Source organism: Aricia agestis, chromosome 19 (assembly GCF_905147365.1).
Source record: "Aricia agestis chromosome 19, ilAriAges1.1, whole genome shotgun sequence".
NCBI lineage: Eukaryota > Metazoa > Arthropoda > Insecta > Lepidoptera > Lycaenidae > Aricia > Aricia agestis.
In genome coordinates this window covers 13,397,145-13,416,296 of record NC_056424.1, presented here as the reverse complement: position 1 = coordinate 13,416,296, position 19,152 = coordinate 13,397,145, and the positions used below count along the sequence as shown (strand labels likewise).

Sequence of the window (19,152 nt, the reverse complement as noted above, 5' to 3'; positions counted from 1 at the left end):
TGCCCCACCAAATAACGTCAGTAGAACCAAAATTCTGGGCAGCAATAGCAATAGCAAATACGTTTTGTTGTTGTTCCTTCTTGCCTACTGGTTCACTACACTTACAGGGGTATCAAATTTTTAATCATCGCTGTCGTAAACCGACTGTCGATGGTGCGTTATTTAGTCACTGTCAGCTACAGGACACCTTTTTTCTATTTTCTGGATCTTCTTATTATTTTTATGGCATAAATAAATCCCAAACGCTGTCACCCGTGACTCGGAACAAATTCTGTGCAAGACAAATGAATCATACCAGCACTTTCCGGTATGTGAAAAATTTATTCAATAACTAGAATATTGGCGGAATTTCGTGAATAAATATTATGTTAATGTGTAACAAAAACAAGGTTTGAATATGTTTAAACGTTTAACATGTTTTTTTGTTACCCTTATTATCATGGGTAGTGGTGAGCGGGGGGATTGTTTTAGGCCATAGGGTTAGGGGACATGACCTCCCCAAAATGTAGATGATACTGTGTTATCAGTTATCACTGTGAATTTTATTTCGGCATAGGTCATGACGTCATGACCTATGCCGAAATAAAATTCACAGTGATGTGTGCCAGGATCACGAGATGAAATAATAATAGGTACGTACCTATTATTATTTCATCTCGTGATCCTGGCACAGATCAGGTCGGCCTGCCATCAGTCCGACCGATCGGACCGATCTTTCTACCTTATCATAGAATGTTTATAAAGCAATAAGTTACATGTGGCCAGCTCTACTTGAGCCGCTGGCGCCAGTATGGTGTGCTAATGGACGTGGGCCTTAAGGCGATCGATTTGTGACCCATTTGAATACTAAATAGATGCTAAACATCCCGTCTCCTAAACATGATTGTAAATTGTAATCTAGGTTAGTGTTTCCCAAACTTTTAGTGTTTCCCAAACTTTTTCATGCCACAGTCCGTGGCTCAAAAAGTTTGGAAAAAACCTAGGAAGTCAAGCTTAGTTTTCACTTTTCACCGACCCCAAAAAAACCGGATTATAATAATGTGTGGTACAGATATGACACCATACGTATACTCATGGACCCCCAGGATTCCGCGGACCACAGGTTGGAGAACATTGAATATTTATGCTCAAATTCGATTTATATGCGTCTGACCGAAAGCGCGCTAAATAGCGCGCTGCGCTGCTATTTAAATTGTAAATAAAAGCGCGCTGCGCCGCTATTTAATAATACATTTGCTTGTGATCTTACTGTGTAGCGAACTAGAGACAAAACCGCGCGTTTATGCGAACGTATATAAAATATAAATCCAGTCTAACTTTATTCTCAAAGTCTGCTGTCTTTTTCAGCCATGTGAGTTTTCCAATATGTCAGACCATAAGCAGACCTTTCAACTTTAATCGCTGTATTAATATTTTTATTAGTTTGTTCCGATATTCGTAAATCGCGCGAGAAAGTTTTTTCTTGACAAAAAAAGTTAATATGTATCTATATTGACATTGTCCTAGGAAATGACATACCTTTCCTAGGACAATGTCAATATAGGTATTAGCTTTCGTTTTTCGAATATCTAGACCAGCCATTCTTGATTCTCAATGTGTGCTCCGCGGAGCCCCTGGCGCCAGCATTGTGACAATTCATTCACGACAAAATATTCCTTTTGTGGGGGTCCGTCAAAAATGATACTTCTTAAAAGATTTCCGCTACCAAAAAAGTTTGAGAACGGCTGATCTAGACAAAAATAAGCAGACCTTATATTCGCTGTCAAAATATTTTTAAAAGCAAGAGAGTAGAAGTGTAGAAAAGCCATGTTTAGGAATGAACAAGCCGACCGGTCTGCGTGTAAAAACCTCATAACTTATGTCGTGCAGTATAATATTTTGTAAAAACTGTATAGCTTATCTAGATGTATTAAACAAAGCTGAAAAGTCTAGATCTTAGATATTATGCTAATGCTAATAATTTCATGTTACGGTAATTTGTAATGTTAATTGTGGCATAAAATATTTTAGATATATATAACTATAGCCTGTACAGTGTACAAAGACGTCAAAAGTACCTGTAATTTATTTTCATAATAGTAATCTAAAGGTAAGTAATAAAAATAATATTTATAAGGTCTTCTCAAAAGTCATTTTATCGCGAATCACTACAACACTCGATGAAAACCAAACAAAAGAACAAGCTGGGTTCCGTGGCAAGTTTTCAACGATTGACCATATCCATGTCCTAAGACAAATTTTACAAAAGTACAACGAATACAATAAATGCTACTTCTTAGGGTTTGTAGATTTTAATAAGGCTTTTGACTCGTTAGAACACGATTACATCTGGGAAGCCTTAAACAGTCAGGGAATACAGCACAAATATATAAGAACATTGAGGAATATATACTCTAGAAGCACAGTACAAGTCAGATTGGAGAAAACCGGCGAAGAATTCCCCATAGAGCAAGGCGTCCGACAAGGCGACCCTATTTCACCCAAACTATTCTCGGCAGTCCTAGAAAGGATATTTCAAAACCTAGATTGGGATGAGAATGGTCTCAATATTAATGGAGAAAAATTAAGTCATCTGCGCTTTGCAGACGATCTGATACTGTTCTCCGAGTGTCCAAGAAAGCTACAACTCATGCTACAACAGTTATCAGATCAGAGTGCGAAGGCAGGGCTGTCAATGAATATCAGCAAGATGAAAGCCATGACTAACTCCTCAATAAAATTAAATTAAGAAATTTAAAAAAAACCCCCGCCAAATAACTTTAAAAAGTAATGAAATAATATATTTTACTGGCTTTGAGTTTAAATAATTCCTAAGTGTAAAGTGATATTTTAGTCCATAATTGCTGTCACGGTGTGTCGGGGGACCGCCAACAGTGTCTTTTGCATTTTGTATCGTCATGTCACTGATTGTCTCGATTTGGTTTGCTGAAAACTGACCCTTAAACTATAATGTTACGAGTATGTGAAATCAAACATCTACATTAGCGGTCCCCCGACACACATTGACAACAATTATGGACTAAGATATCACTTTACACTTAGGAATTATTTAAACTTAAAGCCAGTAAAATATATTATTTCATTACTTTTTAAAGTTGTTTACCGGGGGTTTTTTTAAATTTCTTAATTTAATTTTATTTCATGCTTTTTAAACTCAAGTGTTGGTTATAGTGTAGAATAATTCCTATCAACAGGATCATATTATATCCCAATGAATACCATCTATGAATGTCCTTTTGGATGAGGCCATCAATATGAGCCCAAACATGAAACCTCCACTTAGCTCCTATAGAATCCAGGTGATGCTGCAGCAGCAGCATGCAAAAATGTATTGGTTATCTACGTCTTACTAGTTGTCGCAATTAAAATGAGCCCAAACACGAAACCATTGCTGTAAGGTGAGGAGTTGGGTATCCTATTGATTACCAGGTGATGCTGCAGCACCAGGTCAACTTTCCATTAATGTGTAAATATTCATAAATGTCACGAACTAGAATGCAATAAAGCCCACCAAACGACTGCAAGTTGCTAATCGGCCCTTCACGAACCAGATGAACCGCGATTTTTCAGCATGGAGCAGGTTGATCATGATGAACTATAGCTAAGAACACTCTCAATTAAGTCAGCTTTCAAACAAAAAAAACTAGATCAAAATCGGTCCACGCGTTTGGATGCTACGATGCCACAGACAGACAGACAGACCGACAGACAGACAGACAGACAGACAGACAGACAGACAGACAGACAGACAGACAGACAGACAGACAGACAGACAGACCGACAGACAGACACGTCAAACTTATAACACCCCTCTTTTTTGTCGGGGGTTAAAAACACATGAAATCATAGTAAATATGCAGAAAATAGAATATGTTAATGAGTACATCTACTTAGGACAACTAATATCGCCCAACAATACTGTGGATAAAAAAGAAGATTGCCAACACTTGGAAGAGACACTATAGTCGCTTAGCGAAGCTAGCCAATGAAAGCTAAAAGAAAAGTTTACAACACCTATATCCTGCCCTGCTTAACATATTATGATAGCCAAACATGGTCATTTACAAAAACCTAGCAAATAAACTAAGCGTCTGCCAAATTAGTATAGAAAGGAGTATCATTGGAGTCAATAGAAGAGACAAAGTAAAACTAACACACATAAAAAACAGAACACAATTCAAGCAGTCACATTCTGTATATAGAATACTAAAATGGCGATGGACAGGTCATATTATGTTAAGAGAAAGGCAAGAGAAATGGATCCGTATAATAACAGAGTGGTCCTGTATGCCCCCTTAAATACATATTTATATTTGTATAACGTAATTATGATTATTTTTAATATTATTATCGTAGTTATTAGAATAAAAACAAGGTTGAAAATTATATTTTAAGTTACTCCCTAGCGAGTTATGATATTTAAATGCGTCTGTGTTTAAATGTTGTAAATTAAAATACGAACTTAAAAACACAGAAGACAATTAGCACAGAAAGCGCCGAGTTGAAACAGAGCGAAAGTACACAGTACACAATACTAAGTTCCTGACAGTTAACATTTGCAAGTTAAAAATGTTAACGGAAAAGAATGGAAAATATATTATGAATGGAAATATGAACAAAAACTTAAATAATATTACAAATAGAAATATAAGACTCGTGTTTTTTTTTTATGAAATAAGGGGGCAAACGAGCAAACGGGTCACCTGATGGTAAGCAACTTCCATCGCCCATGGACACTCGCAGCATCAGAAGAGCTGCAGGTGCGTTGCCGGCCTTTTAAGAGGGAATAGGGTAATAGGGGAGGGTAGGGAAGGGAATAGGGTAGGGTATTGGGCCTCCGGTCAACTTACTCACTCGGCGAAACACAGCGCAGGCGCTGTTTCACGCCGGTTTTCTGTGAGAACGTGGTATTTCTCTGGTCGAGCCGGCCCATTCGTGCCGAAGCATGGCTCTCCCACGTAAAATGTTTTGTGTAGCTGTTTATCAGGGCGAGCGAAGCGAGCCCTAGTATATCCCACAACCTGTACATTTTGTGGTACACTTTACGGAAAAACTATCACGCCTACTGATTTGTGCTTAAATTATTTTTTATTTACATGTAGATGTGTTATCATCAGTCAGTCAAGGTGTGACGACGCGAGCCCTCACAAAGCTCGGCTTTTTATATAATACTAGCTATTTGACCGAGCCATGCTCGGTATACGATAAAACACGAATAAAATGACATTTTCTAAAAATGATTCCTAGCTAGATCGATTTATCGCCCTGAAACCCCCTATATACTAAATTTCATGAAAATCTTTGGAGCCGATTCCGAGATTCCAATATATACATACATACAGGAATTGCTCGTTTAAAGATTTAAGATATCATTTTACAGGTAGGCCGACATAGGTAGGCCGACATAGGTAGGCCGACACCGCATGCCTTTACCCCGTCAAAAACTTCCTACTCCTATTTTCTTCTGAATAATTTCTTTTCGGGACCCAAGACAGCCTTAGCATGTCCTCGGGTTCCCTCGAGATCATATCAAAGGCTTTTCGTCGTTACCGCTGTCGATCCTGGCGACACAGGAGATGTAATGTTGGGAATGGTATAATGGTGGATCAACACCAGCTGTTCAAAATACCTGTGGCACTCAGAAACCGCCACACGCATACGTCTAGTCGCAGTTCGAGCACGCACAAAAACACCCTGCCGAAATTTGACAATGACTTTGACGACCTCTGTGGCTTAGTTGGTGGGCTGTTGGTAGCTCAAGCACGGGGTCGCGGGTTGGAATCCCGCCGACGGAACATAAAGTTTTCAAAGTTCCTGGGTCATGGATGTGTATGTGTATTTTAAAAAAGAAAAACTTAAATATAGTATAAAAGTATTAAATATATTTCCGTTGTCTGGTACCCGTAACACAAGTCCTTTAGGTACTTAGCACGGAGCCAGACTGACGTGATGTGAAAGGTCCATAGATATTATTATTATTATTATAAATGAAGCTAGACCATTGTAGTGAAATGTTGCATAATACTTTATCTATGGTTGCATGATTATTTCACGAAGTCTGCCGAACTGAAACGATGTTACGGCCTGTTCACGTCTCCACGTCACGACGTCGTCAACGTGGAACGGTGCGGTAACGTGACACGGTACGTTTTGACGAGACGTGAAAATTTACGTCAACGTAACGTGAAAATGCACGTCACGGTGTAGCAATATCTTACGTCTTTTTTTTTCTAAATCGCTCTCTCCGTCTTCTTAACAATAGCAGAAACAGAATAAGGTGAGGTGGGGTAAGACTATCACCGGGGCAAGAATAACACTTGCAATTATCTCGATATGTATCGAGCGTAATTTCCAATGCCAGGATGTCGGTAAAACAAATAAGTCGAAAAAGGTCTCAGCTCAACTCATACATGTCGCCGATACTCGACCATATTGCCAATATAACAAAATGAAATTTGTCAGACGTTTTAAACTTTTCGGTAAGCTGTTGGGTGCCTACATGTGTGTACATTTTGCCAATAAAAAGTGAATAAATTTTAGTGTTCTGATGTTAAATACCATAATAATAATAATAATAATAATAATTTTATTTATTTCTTACCACATAATATTAAAAGACAGAAAGTAGGTACATAATTATAGACACAAAGTAGTATGATTATAGATAATTGTAGATAAAGTAGTATAATCATAGACACAAATAGGTCGACAAATAGCACACATAATATTAATATTCGCTTTTATAAGATTAGATTGATTTTCAGTAAAACAAACGAATAACTTGAATTTTCAACGAAACAAAAACATAACCTAAATGCATTCAAGTGGGGTAAGACTATCAGTTTCCCAGGGGTAAGACTAACGTACGTTAGTCTTTCCCGAAATCTGATGTAATTAACCATTCAGTTAAGGTTTTGTTTTCTTTTTGCGTACATACATTTTTTTAAGGTTAAGATCACAAAAGTGGCGATGTGAATGTGAAAATCACGGTAATAAATATTATACAGTTTTCATGCACTTTTTCCACTTGATTTATATATTTCTTTACAGTTTTAATGAAAGTATGTCTGTCTGTCTGTCTGTTACTCTTTCACGCCAAAACCACTGAACCAATTTTGATGAAAAACTGCTGGTGTATATTTTGCTCCGATCAAATATTTTTTTTTAATTGGCTGAAATAAAATTTAGGATAGGTGAAGTCCATATAAACACAACGGTTCAGCCATTGTGTTTATATTTGGACCAAGGGATTTTTTTTAATATAAGTACTAATGTAAAATGGAATAACTGAAATTGCGAAAAGCATTTGTTTAGTTAGTAAAACTAAACAACTTTCCCAAATCCTCTTAAAAAAATTTACTTCTCCATACAAATTGTCTAATCGAACTTTTAATTTTTTAAGGAGAAGTATTTTTTTTTGTTTTGAAAAAGGATTCTTTGGCAAAGTTGATCAGTTTCATTACATATAAAACGGTTTTTTTCAGTTTTGGTTATTCCATTAACACGTTGTATAAAGATTTGTTTTTAAACATTGCAAAACGAATTAACATCCAAAGGTTTAAAACCTCTGTTTGCGATAGTATGTTAGTCTTACCCCAAATTGTTATAATAAAGAAATACTACAAAACTAAACGTTATTCCAAGGTACTTAATCTGTCGGTCCAACAGCTAACTATGTTTGACTTCCCCACCTCACCTTACGTACTGTGCGGTCCATATCTAGATAAGTAGTGAAGAATGAAGCGGTTTTACAAGGCATGGTGACGTACAATGTTGCTACATTGTGACGTGCATTTTTTTTACGTTGACGTAAATTTTCACGTCACATCAACGTACCGTGCCACGTTACCACAACGTTCCACGTTGAAGACGTCGTGACGTGGAGATGTGGACAGGCCTTAGACGATGTACGGCAACGGCGAACTGCTGTGCCGGTTGGAGTGGGGGGTGTTAGGTGTTTTCGTTACGGAATTTCTTAATCCCGCGATAAAATAGTTTTTATCGCGAGATTAAGAAATTCAGCAATAGCTTAAAAATTGGGCAAACACGAGAGCATCGTCCATGATGTTAGTATTTAATATTCCAGTGGTGAGAGCGGACCTAATAATGCCCACTAATGAGAGCTCCCAATTCATTAATTAACGAACAGACTGTTTCGCCGGCGAATTCTATTAACAAACTGAAAAGCATCCGCTGAATGTAAATGGTCTTAAGGTGAAAAAGTTTCCATACAAAAATTAAAGCCCAAGACAAAAATCATTCATGTCATGTTTACTGTGACTCGACTATGCATCCATACTAATAGTACAAATGCGAAAGTGAGTCTGTCCATCTGTCTGTATGTCTGTCTCCAGGCTGTAATCTCAAGAACAGCTATCAGTAGTTAGACTTCTGAAATATTCACAGATTACGTATCTGTTTGCCACTTGCCGCTATAACACAAGACGTACGTACTAAAACATGATCCCATACAACAAACGTGATTTTTTATCTTCACAAAACAGTTAATTATGTATACGTAATTGTACTTTATTAATTAAAATAATTAATTAAGGAGGCTCCCATATAAAATAACACAAATTTGCCTTTTTTTGCTCCATAATGGTACGGAACCGAAGTGCGCGATTGTGCGATGTTTCAATGGATGATAAAATACGTACGTCTTCTACCTAGACAAGTTTCTATATGATTTCGTACGTCATATGGGGCCGGAGTCAGCTCGGCTGGAGAGGGTTATCTGGCGAAGGCTCTTGAGTTCTTGACACACAGATCAACGAGCGCGATAGATGCCGACACGTTCGTTTCAAACGACTTGCGGTTTTTTAGTTATTTCCAACGAAAACTTCAAAAAAAAGTTTATTTTAGGCAGCCCCTAAACCTACAATAAAATGGTGCAATAAAATTTAAAGTAGCTCAAACTGTTCAATATTAACCCTAAACCGTCAATAATATTGAACAATACATAATATTGGGCAATAAATTGATCGTTTCGATCGATCAATCCATCGTTTATTGAGGGAGTTTGCGTAGGTCTGTCCGTCGTAGGAACGCTCAAAAGAATTAAGGTGACGCCTTGATAATTTGGCTGCAGCGATATTGATTTTTCTCAACAATGACTAAAGCTAAGAAATTAAAGTTCATTGTCAGTATTCATCATGTCTTTATCTTTGAATTACCCATAGCTTAACAGGATTGGTCAACTTTTATAACACAGAATAATTAATCAAAAATACCTCTATAAAAACAGGCTTCTAATTTTGCCAACAGAGGAGAATGATTTAAGCTTCCAAAATTTGTACATAGATTAGTTCAAGCATACACTATAATTTGCCCATAGCTTATATGAAATAAATTACGCGACAAAAACCATTTTGTCGCTTACGCCCTTTCCATTTCTTACTGTTCCATTTCTTGTTTTGTGACCGGGCCGGCCTCTCATAGAAAACAAGCGATCTAAAACATATCCAAAACGATTGTTTACTTTAACGCGGCGTCACTTTTCAATAGAGAATATGCCGCGAAGGTCGGAGTTGCGGGCGCCACTAGCACCTAAATAATCAGACCGAAATTCGACATGTTGCACACGTTAGCCGGCCCCTAGAAGATCAATTGTATTGTGCAATATCACGTCTAAATTTTATTGAACAGTTTATTTGACAACTAGATTGTAGGCGCGCGATGTTCGGTGTTCAGATTTAGTGGTAAACTTCCCACCGAGCCGACCCTCCATCCCTTCCTGGGACGATGGGATATGCCTTATGCAATTTCCCCTTCTTAAAAAAGGGTAGAAAGGTAGATAGGTCACATGTGTTTCAGAGTCAAAGTCACGAAATCCCCGCCACGTCAATAAGCCGCTGTTTACTGTTTCCAGCTACGGCCGTGTTTACACCTATGCGCGATTAGCTGTGTTATGCTGTGAATTGTAATTATTATCATTACATACAGTTGGAACAGTTCATTTTGCTGACATAAAACTCTAGTGGCTTTCTCTGCAGGAAGGCCTCCACAACACACCACTTAGGGCGCGTTTTATCACCCGCATGCGGACAAGATCCACGCGCGAGTGACAACTATACAGACAACTACGAGTATATACAGAAAAAGTGCCTTTAAAACTATTTCCAATAATAAACGTGTGTGCCTTGGCAGGAAGATTCTTAAGGGAAAGACTTCCAAGCGGGGTCAGGAGTGTCAGGACACAGGAGTGCTGTGATCGGCCAGGTAGCCCACGTGTGCAAGTCGTGTCGACGCAACGCTTCAACATCGTGATCCAGAAATTGTGCGCTGTTTGTTCTGTTGACTGCTATGCATGTGGATTCTCAGACAAGCCTCGATTTACCGTCTTATATTATTTACCGTATAACTAGCAGTCGCTACACCGAGAGATCAGCAGCAATTGTATATAGCCGTGTGGTCTCGCTGCTTACAATTGCTTGTGATCAGTACATCTCGCGGTGTTAAGGCCAAATCGCTCGTTCGCGCGGAAATAAATATGGCATAAAACTGTCACCAGCAGTATTTCCGGACCGACCTGCAAACCTTCAAGAAGAGAGCGTATTCGCTCTTAAAAGACCGGCAAACGCACCTGCAGCTCTTCTGATGTTACGAGTGTCCATAGGCAACGGTTGCTTACCATCAAGTGACCGGTTTTTGCTCCTTTGCTCCCTCATTTTATTTTTTAAAAATCGAGCCTAAGACCTAGTAGTACAATAGAACGTTTCTGTAAAGACTAGAGTAGTAAAGCTTCCATCAGGAAATCTATTAATTTAACTATAGAGATAAAACTAATTTAATAAGCTATTATGAGCGAGCAATATCATGCGTTATTAATCAATAATTACATGCCGTTACACGTCCGGGATCATAATGGCTAAAACCGAGTTTAAAGCCAAACGGTACGGTCGGACCAATATATAATATTATGCAGTAAAGGGCCATATAGATCTACATTAAATCAACAATGTATTTAAGTTATTTAATTGGATAAGGATTAATGCCAATTAGCCATTATTTGTCGTAAAAAGTAGATGACAAAAAAATGATATTGTGGGATATCCATAAGAGATATGAATGTTATTATACTTATAAACCTTTCTCTTGAATCACTCTACCTATTAAAGAAAACCGCATCAAAATCCGTAGCGTAGTTTTAAAGATTAGACATGAGGGAAAAAAGGGACTTTGTTTTATAATATTATGTATAGATATTAGATATTCTGTTACAACTCGTAGTACTCGTAGCAACAAAATAACTATTTGATAAATCGTAAAGGACGTTTCGTCGGAAGATGGCCTTTTCGTGGTCCACTGCGCGTCGATTGAGTGCCACGTGCCTCTGACCGGATCACCGGTCAGCGGTGTATTGTATAGCTAGGTTGCTTGTTGCAAAATATTGCAACGAAACCTTAATATTATAATGATTGATTTTAAATTTCGCCTTGATCATGGTGGACTTATTCGGAGCGTGCGAAGTGGGTGGAGGGGATAAAGAAAGCGATTGCCGCGCTTGCCGTGGCAAAAATATGCAACCAAAATTGAAGACATGAGTGAAAGAACACAATAACTAACAGTAAAAATACTTATATTGCCGTTACTTTGCATAAATGAAGGTTTTACGGCCAGAAATGATTTGAAATAAAAAACTGTGCTTTTAATGTGTAGCCAGATGATGAAGTAGAGAAGTTACAAGGTTTGTTCAAATTACAAGGGAAAACATGAGTAAATGTCCGTTACAAAATGTTAGCTATCGTGTTCTTTAAGTCACGTCTTCAATTGTAAGAAGTTAGGAAAAAAGAACTTTGCCTTGCAAGTAAGTTTATGGAGTTCTTAAGCCAGGCAGCAGACTAACAACAGACTCTCTGAGAGTTTTGTAAAGCCAGTAGCACTCACATCTTCAATTCCTCGTTATGGTTCAATTCCATACGCGTGCAGCGCCGCGGTCCGCACTGACGCACAGACAGACATGCAGACAGCCGGTGATAGTGGTGAGTTGGTCCCCTGAAACAGAAAATGTTAAAATTAGGGAACATTAAAAAAAGTATGGAACAGAGGACGCTACTAGCTAGGTACTATAGTTAATAACCTGACGAAAATCCAACGACACATCATATCAGAATATTTAGGATATATAATATTTTTAGGAGCCCCTTAACAATTTTATCTGATTTTATGTAGGGCCAAGGATGAAGGATGAACATCTGAAAAACATATTTCAGAATAACACATAGGTGTTTTTAGAAAATAGTCGCTCGCAGCCGTCATCAGCCGTCGCGTCTTAGTGTGACCTGGCCCTTGCTATAGAAGTCGGTCGTTGGTCCAAATCTAATGCGAGCAGTTGGCGGACGCGCAGCGCGGACGTATAGCAACTATTAATTTTAGATCAACAATGCAGCTGCACTATTTATACTGCTAACTAGTTGTAGCCCGTTATTTCGCGTAGTAAAGTTGGTTTTATACCCGTCGACGCTGATGGCCCGAGAATCAAGATGTATGAAATTCTATTGAAAGTGTTCTTGTTGAATGACGCGTAGCGGTCTATCCTGGTATTTCTTGCATAGGAAAGTTGGTTTTAGTCTCATGCTACTCATCGGCGCTGATAGCCCATGTATTTCTAGGAAGCGTTTTTTAATAACGCATAGCGGCCTACGCTGATATTTAATACATTTCGTTGTCGGCGCTGATTTTGCGTGATTATAAAATATGTCAGCAAGCAGCCGATGTCCTTCAAAATTACATAAAGGAGACATTTCAAACTCTAATACAGCTCTAGGTCAGCAAAGCAAGCAGCCGACCAACAAGGCTTTGTAGAGTCAGGCAGAGAAATATTTTAAGTACGACTAAAATTCTCTACAATCATTGCTTCATAACTCATAAGTGATTTCTTAAGTTTGAAGTTCTGAATTACAAGTTTTTTTAACAATAATCTACTATAACAATAACCTAGATCTATATTCCTATATCCTTCCCTAATGTCTCTAGTAGAGAAGGATATAGGTGACTTTAAATGAAAAATTCACAATCTCAGCTCAGTCAATATAAACCAGACATATTAGATTATTGAGTTTTATTTCAGCCGTGTAGACGTACGACAGGACGCCGCGTATAATATGCCATTCATTTACTTAAAGATCGTTTGAAAATTATTCGATTTCACACTCTCCGATCTGAAAATAATCGATTATCATAATGATTATCACAGTATATTTTGTTTAGTATCCTAATCGATAATTATTTTTTGATTCAAAAAGTATAGACATCAAAACATTGTCATTAGGATATTTAAAATTGTGCCTTAAAATGTTTTTCTATTTAAAATAAAATATATGCTCTCGTTGAAAAGGGTTTGTATTATGTAGAGTTTCTGGGTTTGGTTTGATGAAAAGACAAGCAATTTTATGTTACTTAATGTTTGTGCAAAACATTGTAATTGCACATGAAGTATAACTATATTTTACATTACTATCTCAAAAAGTGCAAAACTTAAAGACATATTCCTCGAAACATCATATTGGTCGTGTTATCGGCTACCGAGTGAAGGCCTCGTTTCCTCGGTAATAGTTCCATATGTTTACGGTCGGTTTACTGCCAATAAAATTAAAATTATTGTAACAGCACTGTATACATAATTATAGCACATATTTTGAGTGTTCACATTGAGTGATACTAGCAAATCTATCCATACTTAATATTATAAATGAGAAAGTGTGTCTGTCTGTCTGTTTTTGTATTTTGAAATTTGGCATGGCGATACTTTGAGTCCCATGTTACTTTTAGTCCCGGAAAAATGTACGGTTTCCGCGTGATAAAGGAGTTTTGGCGCAACGGAGTTGCGGGCGTTATCTAGGTCTTAATATTATAAATGCGAATGTGTGTCTGTCTGTCACCATTTACGCTACTATTGAACCGATTTTGATGAAGTTGTGTCCGCGTATTAATCGTTTTTGGTTCTTAATAAAGTTTAATGTTTTCTGATAATCTGACGAAAAATAATAACAGCGGGACCGCGCCGCTACTTAAGGTCCTTCCTCTAAGGAGATTCCGTAATTTACCGTGTTTACAGCCTTAATTTGGAAGCTACAAAGTTAAAATAAAAATACAGCAATAATCTTGAGTATATCAACAATATTCCTTTCCCCGTTTTAAATGTTTTATTTTTGTTTGTTATACTCATGATAGTAGTTTTAGCACGACTAACACAATTGAAAATCCATTTCAATATATAAGACTAGCTGTCCCGGTGAACTTGGTGTCACTTTAAAACCTTCCCTGGACTTCTACGAATATTTTAATACTAAAATCAGCCCAATCCGTTCAGCCGTTTTCGAGTTTTAGCGCGACTAACACATTTGAAAATCCATTTTTATATATAAGGTAAGAAGACAATAGATAGATAATTTCATTAAGTACGACATATTCCCCGTTTTTTTATCAATTATGAACTAAGATAAGTATAAAAATAGGATTTTTGTGCGATCTCCGCAACGCGTCAAATGTATGGTCAAGGTCGTTTGCTCGGGGGATGGCCTTAAATATAAATTAGTACAAGTGCTTGAGATCTCGCGGTGAAGCCGCTAAGCCGCGCGTTCTAGCGGACGCATTTAAATCGCCAGTCGGCGATCAGTCTAAAAACTTGTCGTAGTGCACAATAAAGTGTTTTCGCGTATTACCAGACGAAACAAAGCCGTAGACAAGAGCTAGTGACGTTAGCTAGTTTACAAAGCAAATGGGGCTCATGCCAAGAGCTACGGTGGGTAAGTACCCTCCACCGCGGTAAGTACAACCACTACCAAAACTTTAACCCCGCCTTTGTGAAACGGACAAGTGTGAGTGTAGGGCATTAGCCCGCGGTTTTTGACGTATTTTGACTGGATTTTATTCAATATTGTTGATTGGTTGACGTTTTTGACGCTAATCTGTACTCGGCGAAACATGACGGTAGCGGTCATTGACTCCCTGTCAAAAACTTGTCTTTTTCTATACAAAGCCGCGACTGACAACATCTGACACTTCATTGTCAATCGCGGTTTATAGAGAAAATGACAAGTTTTTGACAGGAAGTCAATGATCGCTACCGTCTTGTTTCGCCGAGTTAACTCTAGTTAATGAAAATCGCTAGGGATTAGATAAACTCTAGACAAAATCTCTCGGAAACCTGGCATTAATCATATTGTAATCATTGGGAGAATTTTACAAGAATTGTGTGAGAGTACGGGATTTGACGCAGATCAAGTTGACGATTGGAAAAACTGGAATAAGTAAATATTTTTTCAAAATATATTAATGGATTTCCAATTGTGTTATGCTATAACTCGATAACGGCTGAAGTGATTCTGCTAATTTTAGTCTTTAAATAATCCTTGAAGTCCAGGGAAGGTTTTAAAGTGACACCACAGTGTAAATAATTTACACTGTGGTGACACGAAGTTCACCGGGACAGCTAGTGCTTTATAAAAATACATAAAATTACACACTAGTAAAAATAACAAAATGAGAACTGACTCATGTGATGCACTCACACGCATGCTTCCACGACTGTCTTCCACGACTGTGTTTATTATACGTTTGACATTTTTCTCTTCTGTTTCGCCTGAATTTTGGACAACGACATATCGGAGGCGGATCTTTGTACTAGTTTTCTGCTAGACTCTAGTCGAGCAGCTAGACCTTGGTACATTTATAGTCAACCTAGCTTTCGCCTGACTACAATTCGGACAATTTTACTTTAATATACGTAATTATAAACGTGTTCACATAAGATATTAAATATTTTACTGTATAATATTATCATATAATGTAATGACCAACTAGCACACCCACTATATCAGAGATGGTTGCAATACTCCTGGCGGGTTCTAATGGCGGAATAAAATATGCGACAGTTTATGATAGGCCATTACTGGAATCACGTTTTTACGGTTCATATAAAGTGAAGGTATACACTGCCTACGTTATGACCTTTTTGCCTTATCGTAAATGGTCTTGTATCTGAACCCGGCAATTGTCGTCTTTCATAATAATAATTCTATACGACATATTTCTGAAAAATGATACTCTGACAAAATCTGAATGACGGACACAATATTATGTTGTATAGTGTTTCGGGCTTAGTTATTTTGAATCCAAAGGCCCGGATGATGTGGTCGTACTAGGCTCAGGCTAGCCTAACTTCAGCAGCTCCTTCCACTTCCACTGATTCTTCGCTCGTATTGGTCGTAGCGTGATGTCATATAAAGCCTTTCTCGATAAGTCTTCCTGGATAGTCATTGTTGTTTGATCATCGTTCATCGAGAAAGGCTACACAGAAAGATTTTTTCAATTCGAACCAATGCTTTCTGAGATAAACGCGTTCAAACAAATTAACAAACTCTTCAGCTTTATAATGTGCGTTTTTATGGTAAAACGATAACATAGGGATGTAAAATGTATGGAAATATAATATGAAGACGCTTTTAAATTTCCGTCGACGATAACTTTTTAACGTGCACATTAGAGAACATCACGACGTCTCCACTCTTCTGAACCGCACAAAACGTCCGCGGTGCGTAAAATCAAAAGGGCATTTAACGTACCCAACGTTTTACTGTGGAAGTTGGCGTCCACGATAACGTGATATCTAGAATTATAAAAGCGCACAATAACTTCGGCATAGCGTATTTATACATAACATAATAACTATCTCCATTCTAGCCTCAACAACTAGAAGAAAAAGGAAACGTAGACGCAATATCGCGAGGGAAATAGTTTGTGTGAGTGTCTGTAGTGTAGATGTGTATCGGGCGACATCGATGACGCCATGTGTAAGTAGTTGACACACGAGGTGCAACTCGCTGAGAAAACGCTTTGAAATAACGAAGTTCCAGTTGCACCTACGTCTGTTAAAATGCGTCGTGACGTTTGTTGATTTTAGTCTCACGCTGACCCCTCGCTGACAGTTGGCGCCGACACCAAAATGTATGAAATATCAGCGTAGACGTTATTCAAAAACGCTACCTACAATAATTACAAACCATATGAGCGCCGACAATGGTCAGTGTAAGAATGAAATCAGCCCTAGGCTAGATCCGTCAGCTACCTATGAATCAGTTTTTTGATAGTACGTTCCCAATGATTATTAGAAGTAGAGGACAATAGTTTTTAACTTTGGGTCAATTCAGACCGCGACGCGTAGATGAGTTTTTTTTGTACTGATTTACTACTGATACTGAATTGACAGATTTCAATGGCGTGAGTTGTCTTGTAAATCAGTCCATCCATACAAATTTAGAACTGCATATACGTGTCACGTTGCGGTCTGATTTAACCCTTTCTCTGACTCTTAAATAAACACACGTCAGTGGAAAGTTTTTGTAAAAGTATTATAGTACCAAGTGACAAGTATAGTTATTTAGTCAAATTGCATTTTGGGGTATATGTATGGGATTTAATATAACACAAAACTAAGGCAATGCCTTATGGTAGATCTCATACCTTTTTATATGTAACATCGCTATAAAATTCATCGTCTTAAAAAATAGCAAACAATAATTTCGACAGCGAATTCAGACATAGAAATGTATTAGATTTAACTTGTATGGCTAATGTGACATCCTTGCAATGTCTTGTGACAGATCTCAAACATTTTTGTTTTCTTGATATATTTATCGTATGCGAGTTGTTAGCGAGCTGTCCATTTGGCCAGGAGTCGCAGCGTTACTCTGGGTGGAAATAGCTCGTGTGTTTACATGACCCGGTTTCGTGTCGCGTGAATGGCGCGCTTTATTGCACTTTTTATGCAAACAGCACCGAGTGGGCTCAGGACAGTGGAATAGGATCGGGGGAAGGGCCTGATTATACCTAGCGAGTGGAGGGGCGAGACGGTGCCCTCGGCCGAGCGCTCGGTATGTTTATTATTGGATGTGCTCGGCTGTCTCACCACTCGACTCGATAGGTGTGACCATGGCATAAGACATAATAAGAGCTAAGAGCCGGGTAATATGATTTGCTTATGCCCAGAAACCAGCGACAGCCGGACTTTCGTTATTTTTTAGTAGCTGAAAGATTTCCTGTATGCAAACCGCTGAATTGATTTTGCTAAAATTTGGTATGGAGATACTTTTAGTCTCGGGAAAGGATATAAGATACTTTTAAATCCGTAAAAACGTATGTTTACCGCACTACAAATGAAAATATTTGCGAGCGTCATTTAGTTTTTAATTAATATTAATTTTACTTATCTCGGGCATCGTTGGCCTATATTTAAAAATGCGAGACGTAGCTTTTGCGGCGGTACTGACCAATGCGGGCCACGGGTAGTAATATTGAATATAAATCAAAACTGCTGAATCGATTTTAATCATTTTTTCAGTGGCTATATATTTTATACCCGTGCAAAGCCAGGGCGGGTCGCTAGTTTAAAATAATTTAAAAACTAAAATACATACATAAAAGAATTATTATTTTTAACAAAAAATTAAAACCAACTTCCAGGGTAAAAACAACAATAATTTATAATGAACAAAAAAATATTAAATAATTTAATAATTCTTACTCTTTGAAGTGCCTTAGGCATAATTCTCCTAAACCTCAACTATTTCTGTTCACAATCTTCATTATTTTGAAGACGGTACCAGCTAATAATACTGAGCTCTGTGACAAAATATTTTTTATATTTAAAACTGCTAATCTAATTGCAAAATCTTGCTTTTTGGTAGCATATGCTTAGGATACTTCTTATGTAATCGAAATCACTATATGTTTCCATATACATTTTTAGGAGTTCCCTCGATTACTCATGGATGTATGGTGGAATAGTGGTGATGATGATGATCATTAATTAAATTTGCATAGTAGTATATGCTTTCAGTTCTTAAGACAACGACGAAACCCCCAAATATGTATCTATAAGGAGTAAGGAGTTCTGTTCACCACCTTCGAACCATGGTATATCCTGGTGCAAAATCTTACTTTTTGGTAACATATGCCTGAAATACTTCATATGAAACCAAAAAAACATATGTTTCCATTTGAATTTTGAGGAGTTCCCTCGATTACTCATGGATCCCATCATCAGGTCACCACTTTTGTGAAAATGGGACCAAATTGGAGTGAAACCTAATATAACAAAACAAAAATTTTGAAAATCGGTTCACAAACGGCGGAGTTATCGTTGAACAT

General features: G+C 37.8%; 1 protein-coding gene across 19 annotated transcripts in view; it reads right to left on the bottom strand.

Moving 5' to 3' along the window:
* LOC121736468 (muscle calcium channel subunit alpha-1-like) overlaps positions 1-19,152 on the bottom strand; it is a 63,387-nt gene that overhangs the window by 38,865 nt on the left and 5,370 nt on the right. For all 19 annotated transcript variants that reach the window (XM_042127668.1, XM_042127671.1, XM_042127679.1 and 16 more), the window contains exon 2: positions 11,890-11,997. The gene's annotated coding sequence lies outside the window, so the exon portion shown is untranslated. The remainder of the gene's footprint in view (positions 1-11,889; positions 11,998-19,152) is intronic.